The sequence below is a fragment of the Vulpes lagopus genome, chromosome 17 (assembly GCF_018345385.1).
Source record: "Vulpes lagopus strain Blue_001 chromosome 17, ASM1834538v1, whole genome shotgun sequence".
Lineage (NCBI taxonomy): Eukaryota > Metazoa > Chordata > Mammalia > Carnivora > Canidae > Vulpes > Vulpes lagopus.
Window position 1 is genome coordinate 35,220,263 of NC_054840.1, and position 20,990 is coordinate 35,241,252.

A 20,990-nucleotide genomic window follows, 5' to 3' on the forward strand; every position below is an offset into this window, starting at 1 on the left:
ACTCACTATGTTTGATGTTTACCCTATATATATAGTGTGTGTGTATACACGTCAACGAGTTATTCGTTATTCAGCCCTCCCTCCAAATGCAATATGGACCTTAGTTACTTCCGTTAACTACCATGGACGCCTCCATGCATGGTTTTAATGCATTTTGGAGTTTTATTTTTAACTTTCCAACTCCCAAATTTGTTCTTAATATATTAACACTGATACCTTTATCTTTGCATCTTGCAGTAGCTCTTTGAAATATGGAAGAGGGGAGGCCTTGCTACTATGTGGCTCCCAGTGGAGTCCACGTGAGTCCAGCTCAATATATGAGGCTCCTGGAATTTGGGACAAGGTGGGAGGTTGGCTTTGTGGCGTCTGCTCATTTACTATGGCTGGAAATGATTTCAGGAGGAATGTGATCCTCAGTCTGGGACTCACTGCTGCTGGCCTCTGGCCAACGAGGAATTGGAATGACCTTGACTTATTGAAACCTCAGCCTGGGTGGAGGGGGGTGTGCCGCGGGGAGGTAGCCACATAGACACAGGGTCTCTGTCCTCCTGCCTGTCGGGCCGCTGATGCCTGAGAGGTGTGTCTCCTCCACTCCACAGGAGCTGACTGTCAGCAGCCGCATTCTGCTTCTGGAATGAATCCCCTGCTCCAGCCCTCATCGCTGCACTGTGTTTGTATCCCTCGGAGATTTTTACGTCATATTTGAGTCCAAAGTGTCTTTTCCAGTTTTCTCCTTCCCTGTTTCATCCACGGTCCTCTGGGTGAGAGCAAATGGTGAGTGTGCAGAGAGAATTGGGATAAGAAGCCTTTCCCATTATCGCTCAAGGAAGAAAATGTAGGTTATCACATCACTGTGGCTGTTCCTAACCTGTTGCTTGAAGGAGTATAAAGGCTTTTAGAGAAAGCTCCTTCCTCGAAATAAATTTAAATTTAAAATGCCTTATTGAGGAGTTACACTCTTCTAAGGAAGAAGAAAAATGTAGCAGCTTAGATTTATTACTATATAAAATCTGCAGCCTACCCTTCGTGTACATGAAAACTGGGAACTTTGAGGCCATTAGAAAAATTACAGGTTTATCGGGCAGCTCAAAGCTGGGGGAGCAGCACCCCGAATCCTGCAAACACCTGGAGACTTTTCTTTCTTTCCTCTCCAACGCTCTTTCTCCAACATGCACAGTTTGTCCTCCCACTGAGGTCAAATCTTTGTCCAAGTCAGTCTTCCCGATTCTAACACCTCTGACACTCACCCGCACCCCCTGCCAGCCTTCTTTGTCCCTTCTCCATAGAGCTTACCTCCATCAGATGTTCTACATGTTTTATTGATTTTCTGTTTCATTGGCTGCTTTTCCCGCAATTTTGAGCAGGACCTGGAGAAAGAACAGGCCGCCCAGCCCACCCACCCCGTTCCCTGCTGAGGGTCCTCCTGCACCTGCACGGAATGAGCCCCCCAACCCGATGTTGTCAGCAGTGAGTGGGCAGAGAGGTGCCGCACTGGGCTCTGTGAAGCCTCCTGCTTCGATCCCTGGGGTTTGGGGTCAGGGCCATGCCCCCTTCTGCTGGCATCCTCCACCTGGGTTTGGGGTGAGGGCCATGTCCCCTTCTGCTGGCATCCTCCACCTGGGAAGCAGCTTCTGTGCTGCTGCTGGGACACCATGCGCCTGGCGGGGGGGGGGGGGGGGCATTGGCCCTCCTGACTGGGAGTTGCCGCAGCTCCTAAACCACACAGTTAGATGTTCCCGGTGACATCCCATGGTGAGTGGCTCAGGAGAACATGCTGTTCCTGTGATTCAGGAGAGGAGTGGGACTTTTTTGAGTGGTGGCCTGGGGCTTCTCCCTATACCCTGGGGCAGGAGGGCAGAGCGCAGAGCCTTCTGCTGCATAGGGACTGTCCTCCTTACAGGTGTGGTTGAGGCAGAGGTCTCCCTGCAGGGACTTGTGATTCCATCCACTCTAGCTGCTGGCGGGAGCCGAGGGGTGACGCTGGCAGAGGTGGACAGCAGGGCACTGGGGTGCAGGTCAGGGGTGGGTCCCGGGACACAGGATGGCATGGCGCCCCCAGGACTGGTCCTGAGCTCCTTGGTACCCACCGTGGAGCCCCTGTGTCCCAGAGACAGAGAAACGAGGAGATGTAATTATCTGCTTTATACTGGACATCGCTTTGATCAAGCTATTCTAAATCAACCACAGAAACACTGGAGGAGTTTTAATAAACCTTGTCCCAACTCCTATAATACCTGTTTCTATATTAAATCTAACAGAACCTCAGAAACATGTGGAAAAAAAGGTGAATCACTATGCATTGTTACCTTAGGAAAATGGGTGATTTTCCCAACATATGGAGAAAATCACTCAGTTTTGTCCTTTAATCTGTTAATGTCGTCAGTATTATTCATAGACTTTGTCCCATCAAACCCTGCTTCAATTCCTGCAGTAAGTGCCCTGTATACATATGAATTATCATTTTATATATACTGTCGGATTCCGTTTGCTAATATTTTATTTAAAGGATATTGAAATAGGGCTTGGGAGTGAGTTTGGCTTGTGATTTTTTTTCCTTTTGTGTTTGCTTTTTGTTTTTTTTTTTTGTTTTTTTTTTTAATGCACTGCTCCTGTTTTAACTTCAGTGTCGAGACACACGGTCTCCTAGAATACTTGGGAAATATATTATTTTTTCCTATGCTCTGGGAGAATTTGCATAAGATTTTAAGTTTGGTAGGAGTTTCCTGTAACACTGTGTGAGTCTGGTATTTTCTCTGCAGGAACACTACTCCAGATTACTTGGTAATCCTGGTGCTTTCAGACTTTCCTCTAGATTCAGTTTTGCCAAGTTACACTTTTCTGTAATTTCTCCATTTCAAGTTTCCAAATTTGTTGGTGCATAGTTATGTATGTTTTTATTTCAATATGCATTAGAAGTGTAGGTTTGTCCACTTTCATTCCTAATACAGCTTATTTTTGCCTTCTCTCTTTCTTCTTCTTCTTCTTCTTCTTCTTCTTCTTCTTCTTCTTCTTCTTCTTCTTCTTCTTCTTCTTCTTCTTCTTCTTCTTCTTCTCCTTCTTTTGAGTATGAAAGCCTTAGAATAATTTGGCTTTTAATGAAGAGGAACAAAATGCAAGTGGTTTAAATGCATTGAGTTGAACGGTATTATATGCTTAGTTTATTAACTCATTGTTATGTGCTATTTACATCTTTTTTTTCCTGAACACAGCACATTTTCTTTTTTTTTTTATTGGTGTTTCTCTCTTATCTTCTTAATTAGCTTTACTTATATTTGTCTATTTTATTAACCTCCCGCCAAACCAACATTTGACTCTCTTTTCTCTATTCACTATTTATTTAACTGATTTCTGTTGCCCCGTTATTGTCTCTTCACATCTGCTCTATTTGGGTCTGTTCAATGATTGGCCTTTCTAACTTTTAAATCTGGATGCTTTACTTGTTAATACTCAGTCTTTTCTTTCTTTCTTTTTCTTCTTTTTTTTTTTTTTGTTAAAATTTTTATTTATTTATTCATGAGAGACACAGAAAGAGAGGCAGAGACACAGGCAGAGGGAGAAGCAGGCTCCCTTCAGGGAACCCGATGCGGGACTAGATCCCAGGACCCCAGGATCATGACCTGAGCCAAAGGCAGATGCTCAACCACTGAGCCACCCAGGCATCCCTCATGGAATATTTTCTTGGTCATTCATTTCTCCATGTTTCTAAATTTAATTTCCTCTTTGACCTACAAATCATTTAAAACCAGGTCTTTACTTTTTTGTTTTGTTTTGTTTTTTGTATTTTTTTATTGGAGTTCGATTTGCCAACATATAGTATAACACCCAGTGCTCATCCCATCAAGTGCCTCCCTCAATGCTCATCACCCCATCCCCCTTCCACCCCCCCTTTTTGTGTACGTAGAGGCTTTTTTTCTTTATCCTGTTGACTTCTTGCTCAGTTGCATCATGCAACATGATCTGCCAGACATAAATTGTTTGAGCTCGGTGGAGAGTGGAGAGTTGTTTTGTGCTCTGTGCATGGCCGATTTTTGTAAATGTTTCATGTGAGTTTGAGGTCAATGTGATTCTTTAATTGTAGGGTGCAGAATTCTGCACAGTCCATTAAAACATGCTGGTTCATTGTTACATTAGTCAGAATTTTTCAGAGAAACAGAACCAATAGGGGATATATTTATATATACAAAGGGAGAAACTCACATGGTTATAGAGACTGAAAAGTCCCTGGGTCTGTTGTCTGCAAGCTGGAGATGCAGGAAAGCCAGTGGTGGAGCTTAGTCCGAGTCCTCCAGACCTGAGAACAGGGACGCTGTTGGTATGAGTCCCCAAGTCGAAAAGGCCAAGACCCAAAAGTTCTGATGTTCAAGGGCAGGAGAAGATGGACGTGCCAGCTGCAGAGAATTCACCCTCCCTCTGCTTCCTGCTCTGGCAGGGCCCTCACTGCGTTGGATGCTGTGCACGCATGGTGCTGAGGGCAGGTGTTGGCCCAGTCTGCTGCATTAGTGAGAATCTTCTCCAGAAACTTTCACAGACACACCTGGAGATAATGTACTAGCTCTCTGGGCACCCCTTCGTCCAGGTAAGTTGACATAAAATTACCCATCATGATTGTGTTGTTCAACTCTTCCATACCTTTGGGGATTTCTCCTCATTGGACCTAACGATGATTGAAAACAATGTGGAAAGACCACATTGTATGGGTAGATTTTTCATTTCCTCCCTGTATATATGTCTATACCTTCAAAAAATTATTTAGGGACATTTTACAAGCTTCATAGAGGTTAAAATTGTTAAATGCTTTTATTGAACTGATTTTTAAAAATTATTTAGTAGTGATTCTCTCTAGGCCTAAAATACTTTTGCCTTAAAGCTTTAACAGCTGTTGCTGCAGTGAGCTCAGCCTTCTTTTGATTAGCATTTGCCTATTTATATTTTGCTGTCATTTTACTTCCACCTTTTTCCATGTCTTTAGGTTCAGATGTGTCCCTTATATATAGCATGTAGTTGAATTTAAAAATCAAGCCTAGCAGTCACCAACTGTCGTGTTGGGTTCCATCCATTTGCTTTTACTCTATTTGTTTATCTCCTTGGATATGTCTTTGTGCTGTCTTGAAATTCTAAGATATTTTGAATGAGGGGCCCTGCATCTTTGTTTTGCACTGAGCTTCACTAATTCAGCTGATCCAGCTGAGGAAGAGTCTGGATGCACACAATGGCCAGTGCCAACTGGTGAATGTGAGCCAGCTCAGTTGAGCTTGCTGATGGACTTCCGGGACATTATCTTTCCTGCTTATGATCTGATTCTCTTTCTGTTGCTTTATTTTCATTAACAGCTAAATTCACCGAATCTTTGTTGTGGACCGGGCATTGTGCAAATCAAAAGGCATTTCATCCTCACAATAACATTACAAGCAGGGTTATTATTATCTCCAACAACTGGAAGGTCAGAAGCTATGTAACTCGTAGAAAGTCAACACCTGTAAATGGCAGGACTCAGGTCCAATCCAGAACTGTGATGCTATCCTGTCCTTTCCAACCAACCGGGATTTAGCAAAATACTTATTCTGAGATGAGTTTTCCGATGATCCCTTTCTTCCCTCAGCTGCCTGTTTGCTGTGAATGCTTCTCCAAAAGTCCCTCCTACCTCTGGTTTTGGTTTTGGGTCTGCCAACATCCAAAACTGGGGGCTCCTGTGGCTGTGTCCAGCTGGCCAGACTTGACCCCCTTTGCCATAAGGATTTCTGGAGCCACCTTTGCCTGTGTGCTTCTACCTGCATGTCACCCATGGCTCCTCCACTTACCAAATCCCTACAAGTTTCTCCAAGGTGCCCTTGCTCCCTTCCAGGAGGAACCTGGCTCCTGGCTCCTGGCTCTGCCCCAACTTTCTTGTTCTACTCAAGAATGTTTAACTGGACTGACTCATAGACCAAACCCAGATATTTTTGCCCAGTTAGAAAGACCTGCTGCCCTGGAGAATGTTAGTTTATTCTCAAGATTATTCTTGCCACTGATCCCCTCCCACTGTTTCATAGTTTCGTGATAAGATTCTTTCCTCAAGTCTTGCCTGGCTATATAGAATATCCCTTATGTTGACATATATCAAAGAACGGAGCCCTGTGAGTCTTTTTTGAAATTCTAGTACACGATTCCTTCTTATCTCATGCTGCTGTCTTCTTGGAGTCTGGAATCAGGTCAAGTGTTTCAAGTCACCCTTGCCCAGTAACACAACCCCCAGAAGACAGACAGTCCACACATACACACAGACACACTGCACATGAGCCATTCCTTCCTTCTACTGAACCCCAGTGTTGTCGCTCAAGATGGGTTTCCCACTGCACCCTTGCAGGGGTCTGTTGACCCATCTGGTAGGGGAACTGGCTTTACATCCCTGTGAGCAAACCAGCACAACCTTCTCCCACAGGCCTTCCATAAGCCATGTGATGATGACACCTCTGATGTGTCTCTCTCTGCTGGCGACTCTCAGGTAGATCATGAACTCTGGAAACTACTCTCTCACATCCTTTGGAATCACTGTAGAACCTGGCATGGTACTGTCACTTAGTAAATACTTATAGGGGTGAATCTTAGCAGCTGCTCAGAGCCTTCCACTAGAAAATCTTAAAAAGGCTGGTGCTGGAAAAAGAAAAATAAATAAAGCCAGTGCTGTCTCAGCAACATAAAGGAACAGTGATTCTGCATAATTATAAGCTAAGCGTCAGAGCCACTTGGCAGTATTGAAGTGTAGACAGTGTTGTTATAGTCTGTATATTATATATGGTTTAAATAAATCTGTGATCTCCAGGTGGGCATTTCATGCATCGTTGTTCTTAGTCTATGTGCTTAACCATTTGTTGATATTTCATTCAGTGTATGTCAAGTACAACTGACCAGTTATTATGATCCCGTTCTAGCGTGCCACTTTCTCAGGAACGCATACTTTGAATGAGACTCAGAGCAGTGTCATAACGAAAATATGTTAATGCCCTTCTTGATATGCATTTAGCAACTCGATGTTTGAAAGCTCTTGATTTTCTCTTTGAAATGAAATTCTCCTGGTAATACATGAAGATCTAGAGTTTTCCTATTTTTATTTCTTTTTCTTCCCTCCTCCTTGTGCTCTGTCTGACTTCCTTCGTCCGTTTCCTGCGATATGACAAGTTTCGATCTCTGCTTCTAATCGAGCATGATAATTATTCCTAATGATATGTACCACCCTGAGAATGGTAATATGCATGAGATGGGCAGTATTTAGTCTCCTTTTCTCATTTACACCTTTTAAATATTTTTTGATGGTTGTCTGTGCTCCACCTACATCCTGCCTCTGAAGTAGATAGGGTTTATTATCATGTTTGCTGAAGGGGACACATTTGTTCTCACCACGAAGATGCTATGTGTTTTAAGCATTTGGACAACAGGCACCTTTAAAAGAGAGCATCAGGTTTAAATGTAGTGGCAGGCTTAGCCCGTATGCTTGCAAGGGTCGGCCTCAGGTTACTCTCTTTGTGTTGCTTTATGACACAACTTTATTTGTCATCCTTCTTGGGGTTCCATTTTTGCTTTTTTTTCCCCTTTAAAGCAGGCTCCATGCCCAGTATGCAGCTCAATGTGGGACTTAAACTCATGACCCTGAGATCAAGGCCTGAGCTGAGACCAAGAGTCAGGATGCTTAACTGACTGAGCCACCCAGGTGCCTCCTTGTCTTTGCTTTTTTAAATGTAGTTATGCTGATCTACATTTTTGAAAATACAAGTTGGAGACTAAATATGAGTTAAGAGCTACTTCATGTTGTTATCTTTTTTGGTGAGAACTAGAACTACAGAAAGTGTAAACAGTTTCATATAGAATAAAGAAAATAAACTTTATTCAATAAGAGGTCACGGATAATTAACATTTGAGCCTTGGTTTCATGGTGTATCAGTAAAGGGAAGAGAGCAGAGGGCTACTTAAGGATTTGTAGACATGGGCAGGATAGGATGGGCACCAGGCTAGGACTCTGGACACTGAAGGCAGAGAGGCTGAGGTGGCCAAAGGACTGGAGTGGACACTGGTTGTGGGCAGTAGAGACAGTGCTGACCCAGGGTTCAGGCGATGGGGGAGAGGAAGCTTCAGGAAGACGACCTCCACTAAAGACATAGCGGATGCAGCTGGGGATTCACTGCCAGGGGCCAGCGAGGCTCAGGGATGGGACAGTTCATAGAGGGGACATCCAAGATGGGGCTTCTAAAGCTGCTGGACGGGACTCTTGCCAAAGGCCAGCCGAGGACACAGCCCCTAAGGTGTTGCTGAGGGACCTGATCAGGTGTCAAGGCTGGGGATTCTTGCTCAACAACTTAGTGGGATTCTGTCTACAGGTGGAGGAGGCAGGTGGAGGCCCAGGGATGAGCCTTCAGTGAAAAGAGAGCTCAGGGCAGCCTGTCTGAAGTTTGGTCAAGGGCAGTCTTTGTTCTTGAAGTGAATAGAATGGGGGGCTGTGAGTGGGGCTCAGGGTGGTGTTCTGCATCCCCTCACCCCCAGCAGGTGTCTCCTCCACCTTGACCTTGCTCTAGCTCTCCTCGTGCTCTTTAATCCCACTGAGCAAGCAGACTGTCTTCACTGCTTTTGTGGGAACTCTTGTCAGAGTGACTTTATGAGCGCCACACTGTCCACTAGAGCTTTCTGCAATCACGGTGAGGTCCTACTCTGCTCCAGTCAATCTGGCTCGTGGCTGAGAATTTGCAGTGAGCAGAGTAGTGACCTCCCCAACAATGCACCTGTCCTGATGGCTGGTGAAGCTGTGAGCTTATGTGGCCAAGAGGGTTGAGGAAGCTGATGGAGTGAAAGTTGCTACTGGACTGACCTTTATCATGGAAGCTGGTCCTGGATTCTCCAGGTGGACCCAATGCAATCACAAGGGTCCTGCAGTGTGCAAGCAGGCCAGGGGCCGGGGGAAAGGGCCTCCACTGGTCACCATGGGCCCTGGAGATCCCGAGGTCACAAGCCCAAGAATGCGGGTACCTCCGGAAGCTGAAGGGGCCGAAGGAATTCTCTCCCAGAACTTCCAGAAAGCCACACAGCCCCACTGGTGATTTTAACCCAGGGAGATCTGGGCTGGGCCTCTGACCTCCAGAACTGCACATCATACATTTGTGTTGTTTTGTCCACGAAGTTTGGGATAATTTGTTACAGCAGCAAAGGAAAACTACACTTTAAATTGTATTTAGTTTTCTTCAATATAAATGCAAGAAGCCCCAGGTGGCTAGTGGTTCCTTTGCTGTTTAGCACAGTGGGGACTGCAGTGCCCTGGTACCTTCAAGGCACAGACCTTGTGGTCTGGGAGTGATCTTTCCCAGGTCCAGAAGTCCGCCCCATAGTGTTCTTGCTACCTTACTATATGGTATCTCTTTTCCAGGTCCTCCTGCCCCTTGACAGGATGGAGAGGACTGCAGGCTGGCTCAATGTGGAGAGCAGACCGCCTCTGTGCAAGGTCCTGGGGCTCTGGGTTACTGCCGGCCTGTGTCCCCCACAGGCTCTCAGAGGAGCAGACATGAGCTAGGGACATCGTCCTCCAGAGGCAGGGACCTTCCAAGGGCAGCAGACAGAGCATGAAGTGCAAGAGAAGGACCTTGTGTGGGCAAATGAGACTCAGGAAACCACAGGCAATGGCTGGCCGTCTCCAAGACCCCTTGGAATCAGAAATGAAAGTGAAGAGAACTAAGCAAACCCTAGAGGCACTGACAAGGAAGGGTGGCCGTGCCCCAGCACACTTTATCATACAAGTGGGCGGGCGGGCGAACTCTTCCAGGTGCTCAGAGCACTGATTCCATCCGAGAGGTCAAAACCTGAACCACCCTCTGCCAAGAGTCAAACTTTGCACAGAAATCACATGGTTTCTGTACTTACCACCTGGACTTTGGGCCAGTGTGTTTGTGTTTACTATTAAAATATGATTAAGTCAGAGGAGAGGTGGGAAGAGGTAGATGACATAGGGAAGGGGGTCAAAGGACATTCATGTGATGAGCACTGAGAAATGTATGCAATTGTTGGATCACTATTTTGGGCCCCTAAAATAACTGTAACACTGTATATTAATTATATTTCAAGGAAAACATTAAAAAGTGATTAAGTTAAAAATGCCTTATATTCCCCCTAAGTAGGTCATATTAACTCTTTTTAAAAAATGTTTTCTTTACATGAAAGTAATTACTACAAAGTTCATGGTAGAAAATGAGGAAAATATACAGGAAATATATGTAAGAAAATATACAGAAGAGCATATAATCAATCACTACATGAAAAATATCACGAGTAATGCTTTCTTATAAAAGTTATTCCTAGTCAGAAGAGATATTTGGAAAAATATCCAAATATATTCAGCTTGTCTTGCCCTGTAGCTGGATTGGGGGACTATGCCAGCCATGTTGGAGGGTTTCTTTTCTTTTCTTTTCTTTTTTTCCCATTTATTTATTTATTTATTTATTATTTATTATTATTATTATTATTTTAGATTTTATTTATTTATTCATGAGACACAGAGAAAGAGAGGCAGAGTCACAGGCAGAGGGAGAAGCAGGTTCCCTGCCGGGAGCCGATGGGGGACTCAGTCCCAGGACCCCAGGATCACACCCTGAGCAGAAGGCAGATGCTCAACCACTGAGCCACCCAGGTGTCCTCCTTTATTTTTTATTTATTTTTTTGAGATTTAACATCAGAGACTCTGTTCTGTTTAGACAACGGGGAGTGTTGAAGATGCAGCAGGGCAGTGGGTAACTAGGTACAGCATGGATCCGAAGGGAGAAATGGTGTCAGAGATCCCACAGGAACCCGGGAAGGGATTAGGATGGGAAACTTTAAGGCAGCCATGAGTAGAGAGAGTAGCAGATAAGAACCGTATAAGGGACACAATCTCCAGGATTTAGTAATTTGCCGAATGTATTGGCATGGGGGACAAGAGATGCCCCCATCTCTTACGTGTTATAAATGACACTGGGAAGAGGCATTCTTGAATAGACATTTCCAAACTTGGCTCTTCCTGTCTCCCTAAGACAGCTCCTCAAAGTAGAACCATTGAGTCCAGAAAGATGGTGGATCTCTGGGTGGGTTCTAAGCCCCTCACCTCTGCTTTTCTGCTTGAGTTCAGAGCTAAGGGAGCCGAAGGGAGAGTCAGAAAGTGACGCCGGTGCCAGCTTTATTCCCCACGTGCATGCAGCAGCAAGGTCTTCCCAGCAATGGGCCTGGACATAGGAGGATCTACCCCCTTATAGGCCTGCTGATGGCTTGGGCCTGGGAGTGGAGGAGCATGCATGATCCTCTGTCCACCCCACTTCCAAGGGAAGGTGTGAAGAAGGGCCAAGGTAAGCAGACTTCAGCCCTGGCTATGTCCCACCTACCAGGGGTGAGAGTCCTTGAGGGGTGGGCAGTAGTGAGGACAATTTAGGATCCTCATGGATACCAGAGCAGGGGCAGAACTACGTCCCTGCAAAGGCAAGGAGTTTGATGGCTGCCATCGATTTGGCATTTTTCTAGGCAATGGAAAGCCTGCTGGACAAGGTCTTGGACTGAGAGGTATATCATGTCTTAGGAATGGAGTCTGGAAGGGGAAAATTATGATTTCCATGGAGAAACTGGCTGAAACCACTTGACCAAGTGATGAGGATTGACATGACTGTTGGTGTCGTGTGGACGTCACACCGATGGTGTGTGCTGATGAGGTGGTCATTGCACCCTGTCCTTCTCCCAAATCCATCACCTCTGTCTAACGAGGAAACATCAGGAAGCCCATACAGGACACTCTACAGGATCCTTGACCTATTCCCTCCAGACTGTCTGGTCACAAACCACGAGGAAGCAACAGGATGCTGGAGAGACATAGCAGGTCAGTGGGAGGCTGGATGGGGGCCTGGAACAGAAAGGGACAGAATCTAGAAGTCCCAATAAAATCTGAAGTTTAGTTAATAATAATTTCCCAATGCTCATTTTGTTTTTTTTTTCCAAGGTGTCTTAGCATATAAGGTACAATGGGGACATTGGGTGAGGGCTGTACCCACAGCATCCTTCACAACTTTCCAGTGATTCTAAAATTACCCTAAAATAAAAGGTTCATTTAATTTAAAAAGCATTGTTTAATTGAAGAGTTGGAGAGGAATGCCAGGGCCCCATGAAGGGTTCCTTGGGCCATCCCCATGTATGAGCACTTCATTCTGAAGAAGGCAAAGGGGATTGTCTGGAGAGTCTTGAGTGCAGCTTATATTGTGGGAAGCTAACTCTGGTGGAAGAGCATGGGAGTGGGGGTCGGGGATCAGTTTGAGGCCCGTGTAGTAATGAAAGCGATATGTTAGGAGCACCTGACCCAAGGCTGGGGCGAGGAGGCTGGGACAACAGAGAGGAGATGTAGGGCAGCCAACGTGCAAGGAGAACTAGTGGGCTTGGTAACCGACCCCCTGTGGGAAAAGAGGAGGCAGGGGTGCCGCAAGAGCTCAGCCTCCTGCATCTGGCTGGATGTGGGGCCACTGAGCTGTGGGCCACGTAGTGGCAGAGACTGACCTTGGTATCTGTGATGTCGGGGGAATATTCCCACAGGAGCCTCAAGTCCAGAGCTGCCGCGAAGGAAAGCTCTGAGGGCATAGGAATGGGTGCTCCTTATCAGGGTGTGGACAGAGAAGGTGGTCGAGTTCTTAAGTTGAGGAAGATGACACTGGAGCGTGGAGAGAGGAAAAAGGAAAACATGAGATTGAGAATGTGAGAGCGGTGCTGGGGAAGCCAAGGGAGGAGACGGTGCCCAGAGCAGCAACTCCTGCAAATACCCTCTGATCCTGGGCTGACTCAGAAGCTCCTGAGTTGTTTCTAACTCGAGACTCATCCAATGGCATTTTAATTGACAAGCAGTTTTATTTGTGTATCACTTCCCAGATGAAAGATCCAGGATGGATCCCCTAAGCCTTTCACCAACAGACCAGAAAATACTCTTCCCACCAGACTGATTTCCTCTAGTGACTTATCGTTAATCTGGCAACAGAGGCAAAGCAGGACTTGCTGTTCCCAAAGCTGCATTTACACATGTCCCCGGATGTCCTAGGGTTACATCCCTCCCTCTGGGTACAATTACTGCCAGGTTCCCATGGGCATCAGGGGCAAAGCTCTTCAGTCCTCAGCAGGGCCAGTGGAGGGAGCAGCCTGGGATGGCAGGGCTGGGTGCATGGCCTGGAGGTGGCCTCTGCAGCAGATACCAGGGAGATGGAAGGCACAGATAAGGCAGGAATGATGATGAGGGTTTGCTGGCCGGTCCCAGGAGGTCCTGCCCAGAAGCGAGGGCTGCAGTGAAAAACTACATGCTGCCAGGGTCCAACTTAGCAATGAGGCGGGGCTGGTGGAAATACTTCATCTGCCCGTAGGCTCTGGGGAAATGTTCCAGTTCTAGGGCTTCCAGCGGGCTCCGGGGTGCAGAGAGGCAGGCCCTTTAAATGCCGATCCCTAAATCTCTAGGACCAGAATACTAGGCTGGAGCTGGGAAACCAGGCAAAACTTAAGGGAAGAGGGAGTTGCCACTCTCTTGTCACTCCTGTGATAAATTTCACGTGCAGATAATCAAATCAGAGCTCTGTGGGGTCTGAAGGGAAACTGAGGAAAGGCTGCAGATGTATTTTCTCCCCTAGGCAGGACTGACTGGGGGTTTAAGCTGTGGCCGGCCAAGGGACCCAGGGACTGACACGGATCAACTTCCCAGCGGAGGGTAACAGTGGATGACACCTAACGTGGGGTCTGCTTTGGCTCGGTCGTTGTGGTCACGGGACAGCCACGCTGGGCTGGGTGTTGCAGCCATTGGTGACCGAGAAGCCGACCAGGTCAAGTACTGGAGGTCTGGGCATCGACCGTCAGCCAGTGGGCTCCAGCTCAGACCTGAGCAGTTTAAGCTGAGCACAATAAACAGGGTCCCTAGGAAGTCACTGGGAGCCGAGCGAGGGGACCTAAGGGCAGCATCAGCCTACTTCACCCCATTCAAGTGTGTCTGGGAGTCGGGAAGTTTGCTGTACTTAAATTACCCACTACCGCTTTCTTTTTGTCTTTTCAGACATTAGGTCTTTCTTACTGTTGTCTCCGTGTTTCCTCTCAAATCAGGTCCTGTTGTAATTGCGTGGCTCATACAATGGGAACCTCCTGTAGAGCTGCAAGGAATTTCTGTACATCTTGTCAAGTGTAAATTAAAGAAAACCTGATTCTGGGCTATTACAGTTGTGTAAGTATCCAGTCTAATTCACCTTCAATAAAAGATTCAGATAAAGTTGTTAAATGAGTTCAACCAGAGCAGAATGATCCAAAAAGAAAAAAAAAAATCACACATCTTTTTTTTCTCTTTTTTTCAAAAAAAAAAAATCACAGCCCTTTTGAGTGCTCAATACAAAGGCTTGGCACGCAGCTTGAAAGGAAGCCCACTCAAAGTGGGCTTGAGTTCTTCTGCCTAATTGCACACAGCATCCTGCGTCTATATCCATGTGGGACTGCAGGCAACGAGGAATGTAAATCCTTGCACCAACATCGGAGGAGTGACTGTTCCTCAGAGAGAAGATCTACATGCACCGCTAGCTGAGCATCTGTATCTGGAGGCTGCCCTCCGAAGACATCCTGAGCATCGGCGGGAGAAAATGCTGAAGTCCCGCTTCCTCCTTCCTCTGTTTACTGCAAAGCAGCAAGTGGGTGCTCCCTGGCTACGAAGACACAGCCTTGACAGATGGTCTTCCTGTCTGGTGTGTTGACTCCCCCAAGGACATCCTTGATTGCACTTAAGGCTGGGAGCACCTGCCTTGAACCCCTGCAGGATCCGTCCCTAGATCGCCACTCAACTTTGCTCCCCATTCCATGGCAGTAGAATCTGAGCTGGCCTTAGGTCACCCTGGGGTTAGCTTTGGACAATTACTTTCATTTTACCCCATAAAGAATCTTCTGGGCCTCACACTCAGTGCTCCGTGCCTTCTATCATAGGCTGTCAGCTGCAGGGATCAGGTGTAAATCAGAATGCATAGCTTGCACAAATAGGCCCTGAAATAAATTCTGCTCATTGCTTGGACTGCTCAGCAGCACCCATGCACACAAGACCAATGCTGTGTGCAGCCCAGGTTCTGGTGAATATGTTCCCGAAGAGTAGAGGAGGTTGGTGAAGACCCTTGGATCACTGGGGATTCTGATGGGCAACCTTGTTTGGACAGGGACAGGTAGCCAAGGAGGCCAGGTCACTAGGAGGACCTGTTGTGTATGCCGCGACCTGCAGGAGGACCTCCTGAGGTACCCTCCTCTCAGACTTTTCTGATGGCACTCACAGCATCTTCTAGAAGGACAGAGCAATGGCAACCACTGGAATGTTAGACCTGGGTTACTTGCCCTTCTGTATCCTGCATCTCCTTTCCTCCCCCTGCCTCCCTTGGCAGATTAAACAAAGGCACTGAATTAAGGATGCATGTGGCTCTTCAGGGAGGAGAGGTCATGAGACTTCTCTCCCTTCTCGAGGCAGGGCCTCCACTTGGGGCGAATTTGAGTGTCCAGCCAGGTGAAGTCAGGTTTTAGGGGCCAAGCTTAGCAGAAACAGCCAGAGTCAATTAGTATCTCAGCCTGAGGCCTTGACGCTAATTTATTTGTGTGTCCCACCGCTGTCTCAGAGCACGCTCCCTAACAATCCATTATCGCTTCCTCCCAGTCCTGAGAAAATCACAGTCGACTCAAGGAACTGAAGACACCGTCCCTGTCCACTGGTCAGGAGATGGTGTTAATGAGGCCACACTAGCAGTGTGAGCCTTTTATGGGTTTTACAGCAATTAAAAAAAAATAACAATAAGAGCAACAACTAGATATTGAAATTAATTCTTGGGTTTCGAGTCTATGATAAGTAGCTCTTTAAAAATAATAGCTTTTTCTAACATATGATCTTGGTTTTCACTAAGCAGTGAAATGGTCCTAAATCAACTATTTTCTTTTTTTTTAAAGATTTTATTTATGTATTCATGAAAGACACAGAGAAAGAGGCAGAGACACAGGCAGAGGGAGAAGCAGGCTCCCTGTGGGGAGCTCGATGTGGGACTCGATCCCAGGACCCCAGGATCATGACCTGAGTCAAAGACAGACGCTCAACCACTGAGCCACTCAGGCGTCCCTTATTTTATTTTTCTAAAAATGAATTTTTGTATTTTTCCTGGACATATGTGACCCCGAAAATATAAAAAAGGATGGGCATGCATTGATTTTTAACAAGGAAAAGGACAAATTCTGTCAAAATAACCACCCCCCCTGGAAATTTGGTACCATGGACAAAAAAAAAAAAAAGATATAAAAGGCCTACTATCTATTTAACTAAGAAATTACTTTTTTCCTAAACATGGAGAAAATTGTTAAGTATTATGCTAGAAAATAATTAGAGATGTTCCAAATTATATACATAAAGATGTTTGTTACAGTGTTTTTAAAAACAGAAATTAGACCCAACTTCTAGATCTAATAAAACACTGGCTTAATAAATAGCAGTCCATTATGAACTCATTAAAAACTGCATTGTAGGAGATTTAATGATATAGCAAAATGCTTAGCTTAGTTTATTAAGTTAGAAGAGTAGATTACATAACAGCCTGTGCTTTATAATCTGAAAGTTGCAGGAAAAATGTATATACAGGGGCACCTGGGTGACTCCATCAGGTAAGTGTCTGACTTTGGCTCAGGTCATGATCTCGAGGTCCTGGGATCAAATCCCGCATCGGGCTCCTCATGGGGAGTCTGCTTCTCCCTCTACCCCTCCCTTCTGCTAATATTCTCTCTCTCTCTCTCAAAATAAGATAATCTTTTAAAAATGTATATACAACCAAAGAAAAGAAAGTATATAGAATTTTTAAAAGGTGATTATTTTGGAATGGTTTAGTGATGGATTATTTTCATTTTCTTCCTCTCACTTTCTTTTTCCCAAATCTACAATAAGGACACATTAAATTTGGTCAGCAAAGAATTATAGATATTACACAAAAGTTAAATCTTTACAAATAGTATTTATTTATGTTTAACAGCATCACAAGGCATTGTCAACGTTCATTATACTGCATGTACTTAAAGTGCACAATTTGATAAAGTTCTGATGTATGAATACACTAGTCAAGCTGAGACCACGATCCAGAAATGAACAAATCTATCATTACTGGATTCCTCATGCCCCTTGACAATCCCTCCCTCTCAACCTTTCCAGCCTCTGTCTTACTCCTCTGTTTTCTGCCACCTTGTCACTTTAGATCAGTTTGCATTTTCTACAATAATATATACATGGAGTCAGAAATAATATTCATGCTTCTTTTGTCTGGGTTCTTTCACTCAGGATAGACAATTTGAGATTATCCCAAGTTGTGTATTAGTAGGGCCATTCTTTTCATTGCTTAGTAGTATATTGTTATAAAGATGTTCCAGTTTGTTTATCCATTCACCTGTTGATGGGCGTTTGAGCTGTTTCCAATTTTTGTTAATTTTTAAAAAAGTAAGGATCAGAATTTGTGTACAGGCTTTGTAGGAGTGTATGCTTTCAACTCTCTTGGGTAAATATATACAGGAGTAGAATGGCTGGATCATATGCTAGTTGTATTACACCTTACAAGAATTGGTCACATTTGTTTCCAAAGTGGTTGTGACATTTTACATTTTTAATAGCAGTAAATGAGAGTTCTATTTGCTCTGTGTCCTTGCCAAAATTTTGGTATGGCTGATTTTATTTTTCAAATTTTAGCTTTTCTAATCTAAGTGTAGTGACATTTCATCTGGGTTTTAATGTGTTAGCATTTTCTTAATGACTAATGATGTTGAGCATCTTTTCACATGCTCATTGACCCTCCATGTATCATTTGGGAAACTGTCCATCAAATATTTTAAGAAGAGAATATTTCTCAGCTCATTGTATGATGCCAGCATTATCTTGATATCAAAATCAGACAGACATATTACAAGAAGAGACAGCTATAGATAAATATCACTAATGAGCATAGATACAAACATTTTAGACAATAGTCTAGCAAATCTAGTAGAACAGTATTAAAAATAGTGATGTATCATAATCAAGTAGTGCTTATTCCAGGATGCAAGGTTTGTTTGACATAAGTCATGTTGACCAACTAAGAAAGAATGACTACATGATAATCCCAAAATATACAGGAAAATTATTTAGCAAAATCTAACATCTACCCTTGATAAAAACTTTCAGCAAACTATGAATAGAGAGAAGTTGCTCAACTTGATAAAGATGTACCTATGAAGAAACATCATCCTCAGTAGGGAGGGCCTGGATGCTTTCCTCCTAAGTTGAGGAGCAAGAATGGGATGCCCTCTCTGCCACTTCTATTCAACATTGCTCTGGAGGTGTAACTAGCACAACGATGCACAGAAGAGAAATAAAGTACAGTATGATCAGAAAGGAAGAAACTGTATATTCCTGAATTACAAGATTGTCTATGTAGAAGATCTTGTGTACTCTACCAGAAAACTTCTAGAACTAACAAATGAGTTTAATAAGGTTGCAGGGTTAAAAGATCAGTATATAAAAGTCCATTATTATTTCCATATTCTAACATTGAACAGTTGGATTTTGAAATTTAAAAAATACTATTCACAATAGTATTGGAAATGTGGAACTTTTAGGGAAAGATCTTAGGAAAGATGTGAGAGATCTGAAAACTAAACAAGATTCATAAGAATTCTAAGAGCCCTAAATAAATAGATAGGCAGACCATGATCATGGATCAGAAATTATCTCCCAAATTGCTCTACAAGTTTCACTTAATTCCAATAAAAATCCAAACATCCTTTCAGTTTGTAGAAATTGACAAACTGTTTCTCAATTTTACATGAAACTTCAAAGGATCTAGTATAGCAAATATGAAAAAAAGCAGAATAGCAAATATGTAACAGCTTTGTATGGTGGGAGATGGTAACTGTATTTATCATGGTGATCGTTTCCTGGTATGTGTAGATGCTGAATCACTATGTTGTATGCCTAAAGCTAATATAATGTATGCATGTCAACTACACTTCAATAAGAAAATAAATACAAATAGAAAATGCTCAAAAATAGAATAACAAGTAAAATCTTTAACAAGAAGAATAAAGTTGGAGAACTAGACTATCTTATTTCAAGACTCATTAAAAAGCTACAATAATCAAGACAATGTGGTGTTAGTGTAAAGACAAATAAACAGATCAATGGAATAAAGTAGACTCCAGAAATAGACCTACACATACATGGACAACTGAATTCCAACAATGCTGCAATGTTGGTTCAGTGGAGAAAAGATACTCTTAAACAAATAGTAATACACATAGATTAAAAAGAAAAAAAGAAGGAAATATACCCTCTTTTCTAAATATCTTGTACGATATCAAAAAATGAATTCAAAACAGATCATAAATGTAAGTGTAAATCTAAACCAATAAATCCCCTAGGAGAAAACCCTGGAGAAAGCCTTTGTGATTATTGGATTAAGCAAGATTCATTAGACAACAAAAAGACAAATTAATAAACTGTATTTTATAAAATGAAAACATTTTGCTTTTTCAAAAGCACTCTTTAGAAAACAAGAATAAAAAACACAGACAAGGAGAAATTATTTGCAAATCACCTATCTGATAGAAGACTCATGTCCAGAATTTATAAAGAACTCTAAAAACTTAGCCATAAGAAAACAAACAGTCCATGTAAAAATGTTCTTTTTTTAAAGATTTTATTCATTTATTCATGAGGGACACAGAAAGAAAGGCAGAGACATAGGCAGAGGAAGAGGCAGGCTCCCTCCAGGGAGCCTGATGTGGGACTCAACCTTGGGACCCCAGGATCACAACCTGAGCTGAAGGCAGATGTTCAACCACTGAGCCACCCAGGCACCCAAAATGTTCTGTGTCTATGCTTAAAATTATAGTTAATGATTTGATATATGTCAAGGCATTGTTGTTAAAAGTTAGCAACTGAGGAGGAACTAAAGGCCTACAGGTAGTTTTCATGCTTCAAATAACTGGCACCCGAACACATCCTACTGAAAATTCCCTTCTTCCCTTAAAATTATCAGTGGAAATAACAGAATATGAATCAGGTATTCCAAGTCTGTTTTGTGACTCACCAATTACTTCTCTTAGCTCAAGAATATAAGACATTATTGGAACTAAATATGTTTTAATCCCCTTGGGCAATTTTTGTGCAGCCTTTATTTTGATCAGGGCTCTCTGTGGAATGGAGGCCAAGGGACAGGAAGGATGAGGAGGATGACATGATTCGCCAGTGTGGTTCAGATCACAGCAAACCAGTAGAATTGTGGTGCCTTGGTGGTCCATCCCATAACATACCAGGGGCACTAAAGTGAGTTATGATGCCCATATACCCAGACCCTTGTGTCAATGATTTCTATAAACTATTTATAAATGGTTGAGTGGTTTTAGATGGTGTGGCAAATGAGGTAGTAAATCTAATAGAAGATCATTCTTAAGTTTTGTTAAGATGGCTGACAAGTTGCACTAAGTGTTGATTTTTGTCCCAACCAGCTGCATATGCTGACATATGAACTTCCTTTGAAGCAAGTTCACGGAATCCTGACGTGTTACTGCTAATTACCCAAGAGGATGGAAATGCACTCTCTTTACCTGGGGTCTGGTGGGTCCTTAGCCAAGGGGGCATTACTGCAGATTCTTTTGGCCAGGCTGAAGTTTAAGATAAAAGCTGATAGCAATAATCTCATTGTACAGGCAGCTAACACACAATGAGGTTGGTAAGAGCAGATGTATGGATTCAATAAAATGCTGCTTTTTTCAAATTGAAACATTTTGTGGAGTTTGTGGTTTGCAGTAAGAGCCAAGGGTTCTGGGAAAGCAGCCACGCTCGCTTAGGTGAGATCCCAAGGTGATGACCCATGGGAAACTCAGAGGTGGGTGAGTGATGGGTCTTTTGCCTGTTCTGGATGGTCTTCCTTCTTGAACCAGACAGTGTCCCGGCTTGGTGGTCATTGTACAGCTGAGGAAACTGGACC

At 43.8% G+C, this 20,990-nt stretch overlaps 1 long non-coding RNA gene across 1 annotated transcript; it reads left to right on the forward strand.

Annotated features, from left to right (window-relative positions):
• The first annotated feature begins 252 nt into the window (after window positions 1-252).
• On the forward strand, window positions 253-15,994 carry LOC121477272. The gene is made up of 8 exons (XR_005984170.1): window positions 253-299; window positions 600-774; window positions 4,430-4,576; window positions 9,386-9,460; window positions 11,114-11,327; window positions 11,500-11,848; window positions 14,089-14,206; window positions 14,350-15,994. It is a non-coding gene; the product is annotated as an uncharacterized LOC121477272 (long non-coding RNA).
• Window positions 15,995-20,990: the final 4,996 nt, after the last annotated feature.